Source organism: Petromyzon marinus, chromosome 43, assembly GCF_048934315.1.
Source record: "Petromyzon marinus isolate PM22_M1 ecotype Great Lakes invasive population chromosome 43, UKy_Petmar_22M1.pri1.0, whole genome shotgun sequence".
Classification (NCBI taxonomy): Eukaryota; Metazoa; Chordata; class Hyperoartia; order Petromyzontiformes; family Petromyzontidae; genus Petromyzon; species Petromyzon marinus.
The window spans coordinates 9,015,994-9,036,713 of record NC_133709.1 but is presented as its reverse complement, the minus strand read 5'-3'; positions in this window follow the sequence as shown (position 1 = coordinate 9,036,713).

The following is a 20,720-nucleotide window of genomic DNA, read 5'->3' as shown; positions in this document are numbered from 1 at the left end:
TGTCCCCCCGTGCGTCTCTCCCCGTGTCTCTCTGGCCGGTTTTCCACCATGGAATACGTTGATTTAAAAAAAATAATTATTCTCCGCGTTATTTTTGTTTTGTGGTTGTATTTTTTGCGCAGTGGCTCAACTAATGTCCCCCTCCTCCCTGCCTGCCTCCCCTCCCACCACCATCTCCCTACCCCTTCCCTCCCTCCCTCCTTCACCACCATCTCCCTCCTCCTCTTTGCCCCTTCACCTCTTTGCCCACCATCATCTCCCTCCCTCTCTCCCACCACCATCTCCCCCTTCATCTCAACACCCTCCCCTCCTAACTCTCCAACCATCATCTCTCCCTCCCCTCTTCATCCTCCGCGACCTCTCATTGCTCCCACCCCCCCCATTCCCCCACACCACGTCCACTCCTCCCCTCGGCCCGTGCTCTCTATAGGCTGCGAGAGTGAACGGGAGAGCGGGAGACCCTCAGCAGCGGCGGCAGCGGCGGCGGCACGGGGGGAGCGGTGAGGGTGAATTGAGAGCGCGCCGAGACATCGATGGGCAACCCTGCGAGACCGGCGAGATAAAGTTATTGTCAGAGACGGGACTTTTGACTCGGGGACTTTGGCCGCGATCAGAGACGGGACCTCAACTCGGGAGCGGTAGACGGAGACTTGTTGACAGAGGATAAACACGAGGGTGAAGTTTTGAGCAGAGACGGTGGGGAGGGGGGGGGGGTGATTTGGCTCAGATCAGAGACGGCGCTGAGTTCACGAATGGAAGCCGGCACAGACAGCGAGGGGAAGTAAGGAGGAGGGAGTCGTGAGAAGAGACGTGGATGGGATCACAGACGGGTGAGCTGACTTAGATCAAAGACAGGCGAGTTGTTGGCCGAGAAACAGATTGGCAAAGGAAAAAAAAATGAAATCAGAAACGTGGCCATGATCTCAGAGACGTGGAGGCTTGTTTGAGTTCAGATGCGGCGCTGGAGTTCACGAGAGTAAGCAGAAAACAAAGAGAGGGACAGAGTCGTGAATCTAGAGACGTGGAGTGATGGGATCCAGAGACGACGGTACGTGACTTAGATCAGAGACGGGACTTGAACTTTGATCAGAGGCGGTACTGTGGGGTTGGGGCGGAGGTCACCAGTGGGACCGGGACCAGGAAAGCAGAGCTACTGTCAGGAACCCGGACTCAAAAGACGCAACTTATACCAGGCACGGGAGACCCCCGATCAGAGACGTGGCTTGAAACTCGGATCAGAGACGGGGGGGGGGGGGGTGCGACTCATCACCGGGGTCGAGGGGAGGGGCTCCGCCACCGCCCCCCCCGCGTGAGTACTCGTCACGTGGTCACGCGCACGTTGGAGGGGGCCGGTGGGGGGGGGGCGACCATAGCAACGGCGGAGGAGATGGGAGATAGGGGAAGGTGATGATGGGAAGATGGTGATGAGGGGAGATGGTGATGAGGGGAGATGGTGATGAGGGGAGATGGTGATGAGGGGAGATGGTGATGAGGGGAGATGGTGATGAGGGGAGGGGCGGTGATGGGAGATGGGGCGGCGGGGGGGGATGACGATCAAAGACGAGGGGGGAGGGGATAGAGTCGATGGCGGTGCTGATGTTACTTTTGATGATGAGGATGATACTGCTGATGAGGTTGATGCTTGCTGATGATGGTGATGCTGATGATGGTGTTGCTGATGATGGTGTTGCTGATGATGGTGTTGCTGATGATGGTGTTGCTGATGATGGTGTTGCTGATGCTGATGATGGTGTTGCTGTTGATGGTGTTGATGATGCTGATGATGTTAATAATCATAGTGGCATTGATGGCGGTGCTGATAGAACCGCTGATGATGATGATGACGCTGCTGCTGCTGTTGTCGTTTCTGATTGTGGTGGTAATGTTGTTGCTGATGACGATGAAGGTGATGATGGAGGTCATAGTCACGCCGCGTACAAGGGGGTCGCACGCGGCAGATGTCGCGACCGCGTCGCGCTCATGTAAACGCGACGCGCCGTTCGTGACTCGAGTCGTTTAATCAGTCGCGTAGTTTAATTCGCAATCCTTCGATTTGTATATTATTTTATTACTGCACACACGCGTGTAATTATGCATATAAGCACACACACGTACACAGAGACAAAAGCTCACACACGTGTTTATTGTACATACATGCTTATATAATACACAAACACACAAAGATCCCCTTGTATAGCGTTGAACAGACTATTGTGGCAAATGCTATTAGCCAACCACGTATTCTAATTATGAACGGCACGGCACACGAGGGGAGTAGGCGGACAGCACCACGCCCGGCCGCCTTTGTCTTCCCATCGCTGATGTTCACACACCCCGGCCAGATGTTAATTTTGTTTTATGGCTGAGTCGATCTAGGGGGAGGACCGTGAACGGCGCAGATATTCGTCACCGATGTTGGCCCGTGAGCGGGAATCGAACTCGCTCGGGTTCATATTCACATTGCGAACAGGGGCCGCTAACTGCCGTGCCACCGCTCCTCACTGCGCATGCTATGTAGTGTTTAACACGTAGGCTTTCGCGAGACCAGTGTTATTCATATTAAAAGGGTTTTTTTTGGGTTAGATCGCGTTATAGTGTATACACACATATATAAATATACGTGCCTAAATGCCTATACATGTTTTGTTATATTACACGTGTGCGTAATATTACAATGTGTACGTATGCATACATAGAAAAAAAAGCAGACAAAGACCGCCCATACAACCTTCACAGACTGCTGGGGCAAGTGCTGTTAGCGAGCACCTATGATGGCCGACACGGCACACGAGAGGGTGGGTGGTCAGCAACACGCCCGGCCGCCTTTGTCTCCCCAGTGGCGATGTTTACTACACACCGCACCAGGTACTCATTTGAGGCTGAGTCGACCGATGGGAAGCCCAGGACCGGTTCAAGTAATCGTCACCGGTGTTGGCCGTGAGTTGGAATCGAACTCAGAGCACTAACCGCTCTTCCACCGCTCTTTACATACGTATACATATATGTGTAGGTTTACATACATATACACACACATGTAACGTATATGCATGTATACACAGTTTTAAATACACATACATACCTACACACAACTATATATAAACACATACACCTATACACATTTCTAAATACGCATATATACAGTACTGTACATACATACACACCTATATGTACACACACAGACATATGCATATATCACAGTTGTTAAAATATATATTTTTTTACAATATCGGTAACCGCAATGACAAAAATACCGGTCACCGGATTTCCGCACAATACCATATATAGGCATGTCTCGTAACCATTATTTAATTTGCGAACGAGTGACATTGCTCTTACGTTGTTCCGCTGAGACACGAAGGAAGCTGCCTCCGTGCTTCGCCCTTTTCGTTTCGATCTCCAGGCGCGGCAGCTGAAAAGAACGGCGCAAGCGTCTTGAGTCTCACCCCCCCTACCCCCTACCCACCCACCCACCTCCGTGTCCCCAGCGGCAGCCCCGCGGCACAGTTAGTCTATGAGTCGATGGAGATGTCTCGTGCGGTGGGTACGTCCACGTCTTCCAAGACGTATCCGCTCCGCGCGGAAGAGTTGGACCAATCAATCACCCTCTTTAAGAACTCCGGGCAACCTCGCAGCAGCGGATTTTGGCTAGCCCCATCGCATTTGCGGCCGTCTGGAACGCTCTTCCTTCCGATATTAGAAAGCCACTGGGAGCTGCGCACTTTTAAGTGATATAGATTTTTTAAAAAAACTCGTTTTTCTTTAGAATGTATTTGTGTGTGTAGTTTGGCGTGCTTTACCCCGCACCTCCGATTAGCGCGGTTTGGCTACGTACGGTGCGAATGAAGTTCAACACGCAAGTACGTACAACTCCGTCCCGCGTGAGGAGGGTATGCGAGGAATCACAGCGGCAGCCTTTTTACCTCCTTTAACGCACGAGAAACGAAAGCGGTCCACACGGAGACTCAGGCCGCGCCGTGCGGTTTGTCCGTTCGAGCTCCGTGCCAATCGGGGCACGGTTCACGACAAACATTACGCCGGGAAAATGGTTACCGGTTTGCCGCCTCGTTGACTACGCGGTTACCGGTTTGACGCTTGTCAAGCAACATTCTGTGTGTGTATATATATGTTGGGAGCGGTAGTGTGGCGGTTAGCGCTACGCTGCGCTCACGGCCAACACCCAGTGACGATTATCTGAACCGGTCCTGGGCCTCCCCTAGGTCGACATCGCCAATGGGGAGACAAAGGCGGCCGGGCGTGGTGTTTGCCACCCACCCCCTCGTGTGCCGTGCCGGCCTTCATAGATTATCGCTGTATTTTATATATACAGGGTATACAGAGATAAAGACTTATGGGACAAGTACCCGCAGACTCACACATACATCTCATGATGCGCATACAGCACGCGTTGTGTGTAGCGCACTACGCTACGAAGCCGGGCGCCACCCCAGTTCGATTCCCGCTCACGGCCAACATCAACGCTGGGGAGACAAAGGCGGACAGGCGTGAGCGGGAATCGAACTCCCCCACTAGACACACACACACGCACACGCGCGCGCGCGCGCGTCATACAACCCTGGTATGCACACACGCACGTATCCACGCGTCACACGCGCGCACCAATTGGCGCAGTGGGGACCGCACTGCGCCATGAACCCGGCCCACCTGAGTTCGAGTCCCCGCCCAGTGGCTAACACCAGCGGCGCGTGGATGTTAGAAACCGGTCTTAGATTCACCACTCCCGCGCCCGCCGTTTTAGCGACACAACACTGATCAGCGTGGTGAAGTATGGTGATATTTTATAATATGGACACATTATACTCACACGCGTGTGTGTGTGTTTATACTGCTGTATTTATACCAATGCCGTAGTCACGGAGTCAACATTTCCTAAAATATAAAAAAAATTCACTAGCACATAGGATGGACTTTTATTTTTGTTACAATCATTTCTAATCGTGTATTGTGTTACATTGCTGTGTGTTTTTTTCTTTTTTACCTTTTCTTGTTTCATTGTATACAATGGCAGAGATTAGGGATTAATAAAGTACAACCATAACCACAATAATATGAAAATAAATATATTTTATAGCAATATATTGGGGGGGGGCATTTTGAGCATATTTGAGTATTGGGGGGGATGTGTCCCCCCCAATATATATTATAATTACGGCCTTGATATATATACACACACACAGGTACACTACTCTTATGCATACAAACACACTGATGCAGGGTGGTGGAACGGTGGCTGCGGTGATGATCGCACTGCGCTTATAAACCCGCTTATGAACACTGCGCTTATGAACGGCTAACATCGGTGGTTGAGCGATATCAGTTCAGTCAGTAAGGCCCATTGAGCTGAGACGGGATTTTAAAACAATATCCGAACAGGGCCTGGGTCTCAACTCCCCATCACCAACACGCACTGGCCATTGTGGTGAAGTATGGTCAAACGAGCCCCGTCCCCGCACATCGATGATCCACGCAAAATGTAGAGACCCTTCATCCAGCAGTGGATTTACAACGGCGGTTGTGTAGTATTAGACAATTATTGGTATTTGGGATTATCTGAATATGCAACGTTTAACCCTGAATATGTTATGTGGCTACAGCGTAATGTACGTATATGTATGTTGGACTTCTTTTGCACCGTACGTAGCCCAGCGTGCTAATCTGTCAATGAATAACCACGCTTAGTGTGTAAACGAACGCAAAATGGAGCGTATGCATTGCTCTTTGTTTCTAAGGCGTTTTGAAAAAAAGAAATCAGCAGTCCACCGACAATTGTATGTTTAATGTTGTAAGCAATGTAAGCCATTCCACGGTGGCATCCGAGGTGGTAGCTGAGTGCAGTGTTCCGCTTGTTCCATCAAAGTATGCGTGGTGTATTGGGGTAGCTGAGTGGAGTATTTCTGCTTGTTCCATCACAGTACGCGTGGTGTGTTGGGGTAGCTGAGTGGAGTAACCTGCTTGTTCCATCAGAGTACCCGTGGTGTATTGGGGTAGCTGAGTGGAGTAGACTGCTTGTTCCATCACAGTACAATGTGGTGTATCGGGGTAGCTGAGTGGAGTAGTCTGCTTGTTCCATCACAGTACGCGTGGTGTATCGGGGTAGGTGAGTGGAGTAGTCTGCTTGTTCCATCACAGTACACGTGGTGTATCGGGGTAGCTGAGTGGAGTAGTCTGCTTGTTCCATCACAGTCCGCGCGGTGTGTTGGGGTAGCTGAGTGGAGTATTTCTGCTTGTTCCATCACAGTACACGTGGTGTATCGGGGTAGCTGAGTGGAGTAGACTGCTTGTTCCATCACAGTACGTGTGGTGTATCGGGGTAGCTGAGTGGAGTAATCTGCTTGTTCCATCACAGTCCGCGTGGTGTGTCGGGGTAGCTGAGTGGAGTAGTCTGCTTGTTCCATCACAGTCCGCGTGGTGTGTTGGGGTAGCTGAGTGGAGTAGTCTGCTTGTTCCATCACAGTCCGCGTGGTGTGTTGGGGTAGCTGAGTGGAGTATTTCTGCTTGTTCCATCACAGTACACGTGGTGTATCGGGGTAGCTGAGTGGAGTAATCTGCTTGTTCCATCACAGTACGCGTGGTGTATCGGAGTAGCTGAGTGGTGTAGTCTGCTTGTTCCATCACAGTACGCGTGGTGTATCGGAGTAGCTGAGTGGTGTAGTCTGCTTGTTCCATCACAGTACGCGTGGTGTATTGAGGTAGCTGAGTGGAGTAGACTGCTTGTTCCATCACAGTACACGTGGTGTATTGGGGTAGCTGAGTCTGCTTGTACTATCACAGTACACGTGCTGTATCTGGGTAGCTGAGTGGAGTAGTCTGCTTGTTCCATCACAGTACGCGTGGTGTATCGGGGTAGCTGAGTGGAGTAGTCTGCTTGTACCATCACAGTACGTGTGGTGTATCGGGGTACCTGAGTGGAATAGTTTGCTTGTTCCATCACAGTACGCGTGGTGTATCGGGGCAGTCATCAGTGACACGCGGATGAAGGCCTCCCTCCCCGGCACCGGTAGCTTTGTAAATAGGCATAAACCCGGTTGTGCAGTGGTTTCGCTTGTCGCGGGTCTCATCAGTGGGGTGCGACCACCGGTTTCCCATTTCGTGGGTGTCATCAGCGGAGTGCGACCACCGGTTTCGCCTTTCGCGGGTCTCATCAGCGGAGTGCGACCACCGGTGCCGCCTTTCGTGGGTCTGATCAGCGGGGTGCGGCCACCGGTTTCGCATGTCGTGGGTCTCATCATCTGAATGCGACCACCGGTTTCCCATGTCGTGGGTCTCATCAGCGTGGTGGGGCCACTTATAACGAATTCTGGGTGGGTGGGTGGGTGATGGATGCGTGCTCGTGTCGGCTGCCGCTGTTGCCATTATCGTCAATCTGGGCAATTAGCAGACGCCGCCGTCGCCGCCGAACATTGCTCGCATCCATTTGGCAGGGAATTTAAAAGGCAATCAGAACAGACAACCCCCACCCCCCACCCCCCACCTCGACCCCCCACCACCACCACCACCGACGGGTCTGAGGCCCCCCACCCAATCACCCCCCTCTCTTCTTCCCCTTCATGCAGACAAGAAGTGGGGTGGGGAAGAAAGAAGATGGAGAGCGGATGGCGTGGTGGTGGTGGTGATGGTGGTGGTGGTGATGGTGGTGGTAGTGATGGTGGTGATAGTGATGGTGATGGTAGTGATGGTGGTGATAGTGATGGTGGTGGTATTGATGGCAATGGTAGTGATGGTGGTAATAGTGATGGTGGTGGTAGTGATGGTGGTGTCGTGATGGTAGTGATGGTGGTGATGGTAGTGATGGTGGTGGTAGTAATGGTGATGGTAGTGATGGTAGTGATGGTGGTGATAGTGACGGTAGTGATGGTGGTGGTAGTGATGGTGGTCGTGATGGTAGTGATGGTGGTGTTAGTGATGGTGGTGTTAGTATTGGTGGTAATGGTAGTGATGGTGGTGATGGTGGTGATGGTCGTGATGGTGGTGGTGGTAGTGATGGTGATGGTAGTGATGGTGGTAGTAGTGATCGTGATGGTAGTGATGGTGATGGTAGTGATGGTGATGGTAGTGATCGTGGTGTCGTGATGGTAGTGATGGTAGTGATGGTAGTGATGGTGGTGATGGTAGTGATGGTGGTGATGGTAGTGATGGTGGTGGTAGTGATGGTGATGGTAATGATGGTGGTGTCGTGATGGTAGTGATGGTGGTGGTAGTGGTGTTAAAGGTAGTGATGGTGGTGGTAGTAATGGTGATGGTAGTGATGGTGGTGATGGTAGTGATTGTAGTGATGGTGATGGTAGTGACGGTGGTATCGTGATGGTAGTGATGGTTGTGTCAGCGATGATGGTGTTAGTGATGGTTGTAATGGTAGTAATGGTGGTAAGGGTAGTGATGGTGGTGATGTTGGTGATGGTAATGATGGTGGTGATGGTAGTGATGGTGGTGGTAGTGATGGTGATGGTAGTGATGGTGGTGGTAGTGATGGTGGTGATGGTTGTGTTAGCGATGACGGTGTTAGTAATGGTGGTAATGGTAGTAAAGGTGGTAATGGTAGTGATGGTGGTGATGGTGGTGGTATTGATGGCAATGGTAGTGATGGTGGTAGTGATGGTGGTAATAGTGATGGTGGTGGTAGTGATGGTGGTGTCGTGATGGTAGTGATGGTGGTGATGGTAGTGAAGGTGGTGGTAGTAATGGTGATGGTAGTGATGGTGATGGTAGTGACGGTGGTGGTGGTGATGGTGGTCGTGATGGTAGTGATGGTGGTGTTAGTGATGGTGGTGTTAGTATTGGTGGTAATGGTAGTGATGGTGGTGGTGGTAGTGATGGTGATGGTAGTGATGGTGGTGGTAGTGATGGTGATGGTAGTGATGGTGATGGTAGTGATGGTGATGGTAGTGATGGTGATGGTAGTGATGGTGATGGTAGTGATGGTGGTGATGGTGGTGATGGTAGTGATGGTAGAGATGGTGGTGATGGTAGTGATGGTGGTGATGGTAGTGATGGTGGTAGTGATGGTGATGGTAGTGATGGTGGTGTCGTGATGGCAGTGATGGTGGTGGTAGTGGTGTTGATGATAGTGATGGTGGTGGTAGTAATGCTGATGGTAGTGATGGTGGTGATGGTAGTGATTGTAGTGATGGTGATGGTAGTGATGGTGGTGTCGTGATGGTAGTGATGGTTGTGTTAGCGATGATGATGATAGTAATGGTGGTAATGGTAGTAATGGTGGTAATGGTAGTGATGGTGGTGATGGTAGTGATGGTGATGGTAGTGATGGTGGTGGTAGTGATGGTAATGGTAGTGATGGTGGTGGTAGTGATGGTGGTATTAGTGATGGTGGTGTTAGTAATGGTGGTGATGGTGGTCATGGTAGTGATGGTGGTGATGGTAGTGATGGTGGTGGTGGTAGTGATGGTGGTGGTAGTGATGGTGGTGGTAGTGATGGTGATGGTAGTGATGGTGGTGGTAGTGATGGTGGTGATGGTTGTGTTAGCGATGACGGTGTTAGTAATGGTGGTAATGGTAGTGATGGTGGTGATGGTGGTGATGGTGATGGTAGTGATGGTGATGGTAGTGATGGTGATGGTAGTGATGGTGGTATTAGTGATAGTGGTGTTAGTAATGGTGGTGATGGTGGTGATGGTAGTGATGGTGGTGCTAGTGATGGTGGTGGTAGTGATGGTGGTGGTAGTGATGGTGATGGTAGTGATGGTGGTGTCGTGATGGTAGTGATGGTGGTGGTAGTGGTGTTGATGGTAGTGATGGTGGTGGTGGTAGTAATGGTGGTGATGGTTGTGATGGTAGTGATGGTGATTGTAGTGATGGTGGTGGTGTCGTGATGGTGGTGTCGTGATGGTAGTGATGGTTGTGTTAGCGATGATGGTGTTAGTAATGGTGGTAATGGTAGTGATGGTGGTGATGTTGGTGATGGTAGTGATGGTGGTGATGGTGGTGATGGTAGTGATGGTAGTGATGGTGGTGGTAGTGATGGTGATGGTAGTGATGGTGGTGGTAGTGATGGTGGTATTAGTGATGGTGGTGTTAGTAATGGTGGTGATGGTGGTCATGGTAGTGATGGTGGTGATGGTAGTGCTGGTGGTGGTGGTAGTGATGGTGGTGGTAGTGATGGTGGTGGTAGTGATGGTGGTGATGGTTGTGTTAGCGATGACGGTGTTAGTAGTGGTGGTAATGGTAGTAATGGTGGTAATGGTAGTGATGGTGGTGATGGTGGTGATGGTGATGGTAGTGATGGTGTTGGTAATGATGGTGATGGTAGTGATGGTGATGGTAGTGATGGTGGTATTAGTGATAGTGGTGTTAGTAATGGTGGTGATGGTGGTGATGGTAGTGATGGTGGTGATAGTGATGGTGGTGGTAGTGATGGTGGTGGTAGTGATGGTGATGGTAGTGATGGTGGTGTCGTGATGGTAGTGATGGTGGTGGTAGTGGTGTTGATGGTAGTGATGGTGGTGGTGGTAGTAATGGTGGTGATCGTAGTGATGGTAGTGATGGTGATTGTAGTGATGGTGGTGATGGTAGTGATGGTGGTGTCGTGATGGTGGTGTCGTGATGGTAGTGATGGTTGTGTTAGCGATGATGGTGTTAGTAATGGTGGTAATGGTAGTGATGGTGGTGCTGGTGTTGATGGTAGTGATGGTGGTGATGGTAGTGATGGTGATGGTAGTGATGGTGGTGGTAGTGATGGTACTAATGGTGGTGGTAGTGATGGTGGTGTCGTAATGGTAGTGATGGTGGTGTTAGTGATGTTAGTGATGGTGGTGTTAGTAATGGTGGTGGTGGTAGTGATGGTAGTGATGGTGGTGTCGTGATGGTAGTGATGGTGGTCGTAGTGGTGTTGATGGTAGTGATGGTGGTGGTAGTAATGGTGATGGTAGTGATGGTGATGGTAGTGATGGTGTTGATGGTAGTGATGGTGATGGTAGTGATGATGGTGATGGTAATGATGGTGGTGATAGTGATGGTAGTGATGGTGGTGATGATAGTGATGGTGATGGTTGTGATGGTGATGGTAGTGATGGTGGTGATGGTAGTGATGGTGGTGATGGTTGTGATGGTGATGATAGTGATGGTGGTGATAGTGATGGTGGTGATAGCGATGGTGATGGTAGTGATGGTGGCGATGGTAGTGACGGTGGTGATGGTAGTGATGGTGGTGATAGTGATGGTGGTGATGGTAGTGATGGTAGTGATGGTAGTGATGGTGGTGATGGTAGTGATGGTGGTGGTAGTGATGGTGATGGTAGTGATGGTGGTGATGGTAGTGATGGTGGTGATGGTAGTGATGGTGGTGATGGTGGTGATCGTAGTGATGGTGGTGATGGTGGTGATGGTAGTGATGGTGGTGATGGTAGTAATGGTGATGGTAGTGATGGTAGTGATGGTGGTGATGGTTGTGATGGTGGTGATGGTAGTGATGGTGATGGTAGTGATGGTAGTGATGGTGATGGTAGTGATGGTAGTGATGATAGTGATGGTGATGGTGGTGATGGTAGTGATGGTGGTGATGGTGATGATGGTAGTGATGGTGGTGATGGTGGTGATGGTAGTGATGGTATTCATGGTAGTGATGGTGATGGTAGTGATGGTGGTGATGGTAGTGATGGTGATCGTAGTGATGGTGGTGATGGTAGTGATGGTGGTGATGGTAGTGATGGTAGTGATGGTGGTGATGGTGGTAGTGATGGTAGTGATGGTGATGGTAGTGATGGTGGTGATGGTAATGATGGTAGTGATGGTGATGGTGGTGATGGTGGTGATGGTGGTGATGGTGATGGTAGTGATGGTGGAGGTAATGATGGTGGTGATGGTGATGGTAGTGATGGTGGTGGTAGTGATGGTAGTGATGGTGATGGTGGTTATGGTAGTGATGGTGATGGTAGTGATGGTAGTGATAGTGATGGTAATGATGGTGATGGTAGTGATGGTGGTGATAGTGATGGTAGTGATGGTGGTGATGGTAGTGATGGTGGTAATGGTGGTGATGGTAGTGATGGTAGTGATGGTGGTGGTAGTGATGGTAGTGATGGTAGTGATTTTAGTGATGGTGGTGATGGTGGTGATGGTAGTGATGGTCGTGATGGTGGTATTGGTGATGGTGGTGATGGTGGTGATGGTAGTGATGGTGGTGATGGTAGTGATGGTGGTGATGGTAGTGATGGTGATGATGGTGGTGATGGTAGTGATGGTGGTGATGGTAGTGATGGTGGTGATGGTAGTGATGGTGGTGATGGTAGTGATGATGGTGGTGATTGTGATGGTAGTGATGGTGGTGGTGATGGTAATGATGGTAGTGATGGTGATGGTGGTGATAGTAGTGATGGTAGTGATGGTGGTGATGGTGATGGTAGTGATGGTGGTGGTAGTGATGGTGGTGATGGTGATGGTAGTGATGGTGGTGGTAGTGATGGTAGTGATGGTGATGGTGGTGATGGTGATGGTGGTGATGGTAGTGATGGTGATAGTAGTGATGGTAGTGATAGTGATGGTAGTGATGGTGATGGTAGTGATGGTGGTGATGGTGGTGATAGTGATGGTAGTGATGGTGGTGATGGTAGTGATGGTGGTGATGGTGGTGATGGTAGTGATGGTGGTGGTAGTGATGGTAGTGATTTTAGTGATGGTGGTGATGGTAGTGATGGTAGTGATGGTAGTGATGGTGGTATTGGTGATGGTGGTGATGGTGGTGATGGTAGTTATGGTGGTGATGTTAGTGATGGTGGTGATGCTAGTGATGGTGGTGATGGGAGTGATGATGGTGGTGATGGTAGTGATGATGGTGGTGATAGTGATGGTAGTGATGGTAGTGATTGTGGTGATGGTAGTGATGGTGGTGATGGTAGTGATGGTAGTGATGATGGTGGTGATAGTGATGGTAGTGATGGTAGTGATGGTGGTGATGGTAGTGATGGTGGTGATGGTAGTGATAGTGATGGTAATGATGAATGGTGGTGATAGTGATGGTAGTGATTGTAGTGATGGTAGTGATGGTGGTGATGGTAGTGATTGTGGTGATGGTAGTGATGGTGGTGATGGTAGTGATAGTGATGGTAATGATGAATGGTGGTGATAGTGATGGTAGTGATGGTGGTGGTGATGGTAGTGATAGTGATGGTAGTGATGATGGTGGTGATGGTAGTGATAGTGATGGTAATGATGAATGGTGGTGATTGTGATCGTAGTGATGGTGGTGATGGTAGTGATTGTGGTGATGGTAGTGATGGTGGTGATGGTAGTGATAGTGATGGTAATGATGAATGGTGGTGATAGTGATGGTAGTGATGGTGGTGGTGATGGTAGTGATAGTGATGGTAGTGATGATGGTGGTGATGGTAGTGATAGTGATGGTAATGATGAATGGTGGTGATTGTGATCGTAGTGATGGTGGTGATGGTAGTGATTGTGGTGATGGTAGTGATGGTGGTGATGGTAGTGATAGTGATGGTAATGATGAATGGTGGTGATAGTGATGGTAGTGATGGTGGTGGTGATGGTAGTGATAGTGATGGTAGTGATGATGGTGGTGATGGTAGTGATAGTGATGGTAATGATGAATGGTGGTGATTGTGATCGTAGTGATGGTGGTGATGGTAGTGATTGTGGTGATGGTAGTGATGGTGGTGATGGTAGTGATAGTGATGGTAATGATGAATGGTGGTGATAGTGATGGTATTGATGGTGGTGGTGATGGTAGTGATAGTGATGGTAGTGATGATGGTGGTGATGGTAGTGATAGTGATGGTAATGATGAATGGTGGTGATTGTGATCGTAGTGATGGTGGTGATGGTAGTGATTGTGGTGATGGTAGTGATGGTGGTGATGGTAGTGATAGTGATGGTAATGATGAATGGTGGTGATAGTGATGGTAGTGATGGTGGTGGTGATGGTAGTGATAGTGATGGTAGTGATGATGGTGGTGATGGTAGTGATAGTGATGGTAATGATGAATGGTGGTGATTGTGATCGTAGTGATGGTGGTGATGGTAGTGATTGTGGTGATGGTAGTGATGGTGGTGATGGTAGTGATAGTGATGGTAATGATGAATGGTGGTGATAGTGATGGTAGTGATGGTGGTGGTGATGGTAGTGATAGTGATGGTAGTGATGATGGTGGTGATGGTAGTGATAGTGATGGTAATGATGAATGGTGGTGATTGTGATCGTAGTGATGGTGGTGATGGTGGTGATGGTAGTGATGGTGGTGGTAGTGATGGTAGTGATTTTAGTGATGGTGGTGATGGTAGTGATGGTAGTGATGGTAGTGATGGTGGTATTGGTGATGGTGGTGATGGTGGTGATGGTAGTTATGGTGGTGATGTTAGTGATGGTGGTGATGGTAGTGATGGTGGTGATGGGAGTGATGATGGTGGTGATGGTAGTGATGATGGTGGTGATAGTGATGGTAGTGATGGTAGTGATTGTGGTGATGGTAGTGATGGTGGTGATGGTAGTAATGGTAGTGATGATGGTGGTGATAGTGATGGTAGTGATGGTAGTGATGGTGGTGATGGTAGTGATGGTGGTGATGGTAGTGATAGTGATGGTAATGATGAATGGTGGTGATAGTGATGGTAGTGATTGTAGTGATGGTAGTGATGGTGGTGATGGTAGTGATTGTGGTGATGGTAGTGATGGTGGTGATGGTAGTGATAGTGATGGTAATGATGAATGGTGGTGATAGTGATGGTAGTGATGGTGGTGGTGATGGTAGTGATAGTGATGGTAGTGATGATGGTGGTGATGGTAGTGATAGTGATGGTAATGATGAATGGTGGTGATTGTGATCGTAGTGATGGTGGTGATGGTAGTGATTGTGGTGATGGTAGTGATGGTGGTGATGGTAGTGATAGTGATGGTAATGATGAATGGTGGTGATAGTGATGGTAGTGATGGTGGTGGTGATGGTAGTGATAGTGATGGTAGTGATGATGGTGGTGATGGTAGTGATAGTGATGGTAATGATGAATGGTGGTGATTGTGATCGTAGTGATGGTGGTGATGGTAGTGATTGTGGTGATGGTAGTGATGGTGGTGATGGTAGTGATAGTGATGGTAATGATGAATGGTGGTGATAGTGATGGTAGTGATGGTGGTGGTGATGGTAGTGATAGTGATGGTAGTGATGATGGTGGTGATGGTAGTGATAGTGATGGTAATGATGAATGGTGGTGATTGTGATCGTAGTGATGGTGGTGATGGTAGTGATTGTGGTGATGGTAGTGATGGTGGTGATGGTAGTGATAGTGATGGTAATGATGAATGGTGGTGATAGTGATGGTAGTGATGGTGGTGGTGATGGTAGTGATAGTGATGGTAGTGATGATGGTGGTGATGGTAGTGATAGTGATGGTAATGATGAATGGTGGTGATTGTGATCGTAGTGATGGTGGTGATGGTAGTGATTGTGGTGATGGTAGTGATGGTGGTGATGGTAGTGATAGTGATGGTAATGATGAATGGTGGTGATAGTGATGGTAGTGATGGTGGTGGTGATGGTAGTGATAGTGATGGTAGTGATGATGGTGGTGATGGTAGTGATAGTGATGGTAATGATGAATGGTGGTGATTGTGATCGTAGTGATGGTGGTGATGGTAGTGATTGTGGTGATGGTAGTGATGGTGGTGATGGTAGTGATAGTGATGGTAATGATGAATGGTGGTGATAGTGATGGTAGTGATGGTGGTGGTGATGGTAGTGATAGTGATGGTAGTGATGATGGTGGTGATGGTAGTGATAGTGATGGTAATGATGAATGGTGGTGATTGTGATCGTAGTGATGGTGGTGATGGTAGTGATTGTGGTGATGGTAGTGATGGTGGTGATGGTAGTGATAGTGATGGTAATGATGAATGGTGGTGATAGTGATGGTAGTGATGGTGGTGGTGATGGTAGTGATAGTGATGGTAGTGATGATGGTGGTGATGGTAGTGATAGTGATGGTAATGATGAATGGTGGTGATTGTGATCGTAGTGATGGTGGTGATGGTAGTGATTGTGGTGATGGTAGTGATGGTGGTGATGGTAGTGATAGTGATGGTAATGATGAATGGTGGTGATTGTGATCGTAGTGATGGTGGTGATGGTAGTGATTGTGGTGATGGTAGTGATGGTGGTGATGGTAGTGATAGTGATGGTAATGATGAATGGTGGTGATTGTGATCGTAGTGATGGTGGTGATGGTAGTGATTGTGGTGATAGTAGTGATGGTGGTGATGGTAGTGATAGTGATGGTAATGATGAATGGTGGTGATTGTGATCGTAGTGATGGTGGTGATGGTAGTGATTGTGGTGATGGTAGTGATGGTGGTGATGGTAGTGATAGTGATGGTAATGATGAATGGTGGTGATTGTGATCGTAGTGATGGTGGTGATGGTAGTGATTGTGGTGATGGTAGTGATGGTGGTGATGGTAGTGATAGTGATGGTAATGATGAATGGTGGTGATGGTAGTGATGGTGGTGATGGTAGTGATGGTGGTGATGGTAGTGATAGTGATGGTAGTGATGGTAGTGATAGTGATGGTAATGATGAATGGTGGTGATTGTGATCGTAGTGATGGTGGTGATGGTAGTGATTGTGGTGATGGTAGTGATGGTGGTGATGGTAGTGATAGTGATGGTAATGATGAATGGTGGTGATGGTAGTGATGGTGGTGATGGTAGTGATGGTGGTGATGGTAGTGATGGTGGTGATGGTAGTGATGGTAGTGATAGTGATGGTAATGATGAATGGTGGTGATTGTGATCGTAGTGATGGTGGTGATGGTAGTGATTGTGGTGATGGTAGTGATGGTGGTGATGGTAGTGATAGTGATGGTAATGATGAATGGTGGTGATGGTAGTGATGGTGGTGATGGTAGTGATGGTGGTGATGGTAGTGATAGTGATAGTAGTGATGGTAGTGATAGTGATGGTAATGATGAATGGTGGTGATTGTGATGGTAGTGATGGTGGTGATAACCACTCCGCCACTACTCTCCAATGGCGCAATCGAACTCGAGCACCCGAGTTCGATTCCCGCTCACCACCAGCACATAAGTGGTCAACATTTCAAGCGGTCCTGGGTCTCCCCGAGGTCGACTCAGCTTTAAATGAATACCTGATGCGGTATTACAAACGAGTTTTGGGGGAGACAAAGGCGGCCGGGCGTGGTGCTGGCCACGCACCCCCTCGCATGCCGTCCTTCATAGGTGCTGCTCGCTAACATCACTTGCCCCTTCAGTCTGTTTAGGCTATACGGGGGATCTTTGCATGTGATGGTAGTGATTGTGATGGTTGTTATTATGGATGTGGACCGGGAGTGCAGCGGCTAGCGCGCTGCGCTATGACCCCAGCGACCCGAGTTGGATTCCCGCTCACGGGCAACACCATTGATGATTATCTGAACCGTCCCTGGGTGTGCCGTAGGTCGACTCAGCCTCAAATGAGTGCGTTGTGGTGTTGACCTTCATAGATGCTCCTACGCTAGCAGCACTTGCCCCAACAGTCTGTTAAGCCTATACGGGGGATCTTTGTCTATTATAGATTTGACGATATGGATTGCGGGCGGTGGTGGTGGTGGTGATTTCAAACGTAATGTTTCTAATGCTCGGTGGTGGTGGTGGTGGTGATCAGTGTAATACGATGGAGAATGATGCTGTTGACGATCATGGTTATATTGTTGTTAGACATTCTAGTGGTTTGAAAGGGAGTGGTGATGATGATTGCCTTTATCCATGTGCTTATTTCTGTGGTGTGATGCTAGTGTGGATTATTGTGATGGTGGTGTTAGTCGTAATTGTTGGTAGTAGTGATGGGGATGGAGGCAATTGCATTGATGGTGATGATGGACGTAGTTTTAGTGAATTGTGATGATGATGTCAGTATAATAGAGGGTTTTTTTTGTATAAATGTGTCGTGTAAACCCACCACCACCCGACACAGCCAACTAGTAAGGGCTGTCACGTAAACAGAACGTGGCCAATTCGTCACTAGTACAGCACCACCGTTGTGTTGGAGAGCCAAGCCACAACATTTACAATCTGAGTACGACGTTTCGCCAGCAATCGCAACTATCTCCATCGGGCGACAGCCAGATTTGTGGAGAAGTCCATCTGTTTCGTTCCTTATATAAAGACGTATATGTGGTGACCACGCTTCTGCGCTCTTGTGCATAGTGGGAAGTGTTTTTTTTGTTTTTTTTTGTTGTGGTTGCACCCGATTCAAGAGTCGGATGGCTCACAGGGCTATACCAAAATAAACTGAACTGAACTGAATATTGGTTGCGAAAGCCAACGTGTTAAGCTGGTGTCAGTAATGACGATGGCAACCTCTCCAGATAAAACCCGCCCGTACAGCAGCCTGGGTGGGCATTCATCCAGCAGTGGATAAATTGTGACCATAGGCGGAGCTTCACTTCGATATTTTGGGGGGATGGGTTCGCTTTGTTCCTCACATTAGGAATCTCGGGCGCATATAATTAATTCATTTATATATTTTTAAAATATTAATTGTGAACTACTGAAAATAAATTAATGAAGGTGCCCAGTTTGGGCTGAGAATTGCCCCCCCCCCCCTTCTCCCGATATACCCAACTAATAACCTACTTGCTGTACCGGCTCCTACAGACACCAACCAGGTGCTCGGTGCGTTGAATCTATAATGGAGCCATCTTTGCGTGACCCACCAACCCAGTAGCTGCGGTACGAGCGCGCGTAGCCACATCATCATCAGCATCATCGTCGTGAGCGGTAGCGACGGCAACAAACAGCTGGGACATTAAATAGATTAACATCTCTCCTGTTTAAAAATGAATAGGCGACGGTCTTACACACGTGGAGACATTAACAAAGAGATGTCAATCTCTCCTTCTTCCTGGTAGCAACAATCAGGCCACCGCCTGTGTGCGTGAGAGTGTGTGAGTGTGTGTGTGGAGCGGGGGCCTTCATAGGTGCTCGCTAACAGCACTTGCCCCTACAGTCTGTTAAGGCTACACGGGGGAACTTTGTCTTTGTGTGGAGTGGTGGCGCAGCGGTTAGCGCGCTGCGCTACGAACCCGGCGAGCCGAGTTGGGATTTCCCGCTCACGGCCAGCACCGGTGGCGAACATCTGAACCGATCCTGAGGCTCCCCTAGGTCGACTCAGCCTCAAATGATTATCTGGCGCGATGCGTAAACATCGTTACAAGGGGGTACAAAGGCGGCCCGGAGTGATCCTGGCCACTCCACCCCATCGCGTGCCGTGCCGGCCTTCATAAGTGCTGCTACTCGCTAACAGCACTTGCCCCATCAGCCATCAAGGACGATATAGTATAGGGGTGATCTATGTCTTTGGTGTGGGCATGTCAGTACGTGTATCTGTATCTTTGCGTGACTAAGTGTGTGTATCGTACAATAATGCGTGCCTGTGGGTGTCTGTGTAGGAAGGTTGCGTTTGGGTGGGAGGGGGAGGGAGGGAGGGGGCGATCCCCACCACACTCAGACCCCCTAAGTCCCCCCCCCCACCTCCGCCACGTCCGCTTTTCATTCAAGACATCAATTTCACCAAATCAGGCGGACACGTGTCCCATTGTCTGCCTCGGGGTGCGTGGTGGTGGTGATGGTGAGGACATGGTTTCTTTAGTGCATGCAGGGTGTTTGTATGTGTGGAGCAGGGTGGTTGTGTGTGTGGTTGTGTGTGTGGTGCAGGGTGTGGTGCAGGGTGGTTGTATGTTTGGTGCAGGGTGTTTGTGTGTGTGGTGCAGGGTGTGGTGCAGGGTGAGGTGTGGTGGCTGTGTTGATGGTGCAGGGTGTTTGTGTGGTGCAGGGTCTATGTGTGGTGCAGGGTGTTTGTGTGGTACAGGGTCTATGTGTGGTGCAGGGTGTTTGTGTGGTACAGGGTCTATGTGTGGTGCAGGGTGTTTGTGTGGTGCAGGGTGTTTGTGTGGTGCAGGGTGTTTGTGTGGTACAGGGTCTATGTGTGGTGCAGGGTGTTTGTGTGGTGCAGGGTCTATGTGTGGTGCAGGGTGTTTGTGTGGTGCAGGGTCTATGTGTGGTACAGGGTGTTTGTGTGGTGCAGGGTGTTTGTGTGGTACAGGGTGTTTGTGTGGTGCAGGGTGTTTGTGTGGTACAGGGTGTTTGTGTGGTGCAGGGTGTTTGTGTGGTGCAGGGTGTTTGTGTGGTGCAGGGTCTATGTGTGGTGCAGGGTGTTTGTGTGGTGCAGGGTGTGGTGCAGGGTGGTTGTGTGGTGCAGGGTGTTTGTGTGGTGCAGGGTGTTTGTGTGGTGCAGGGTGTTTGTGTGGTGCAGGGTGGTTGTGTGGTGCAGGGTGTTTGTGTGGTGCAGGGTGTTTGTGTGGTGCAGGGTGTTTGTGTGGTGCAGGGTGTTTGTGTGGTGCAGGGTCTATGTGTGGTGCAGGGTGTTTGTGTGGTGCAGGGTGTGGTGCAGGGTGTTTGTGTGGTGCAGGGTGTTTGTGTGGTGCAGGGTGTTTGTGTGGTGCAGGGTGTTTGTGTGGTGCAGGGTGGTTGTGTGGTGCAGGGTGTTTGTGTGGTGCAGGGTGTGTAGCGATGGTACCTGGCGCGGCGTGTAAATATCAGCACTGGGGACAGAAAGGCGGCTGTGCTGCTACCCCTTGCTGTGCTGCTCATTAACAAGAAGTCTGTTAAGGCTATACGGGGAAGCTTTGTCTTTGGTGTGTGTGGTGGATTGGTGTTGTGCAGGCTGTGGTGTGTGTGGCTCAGAG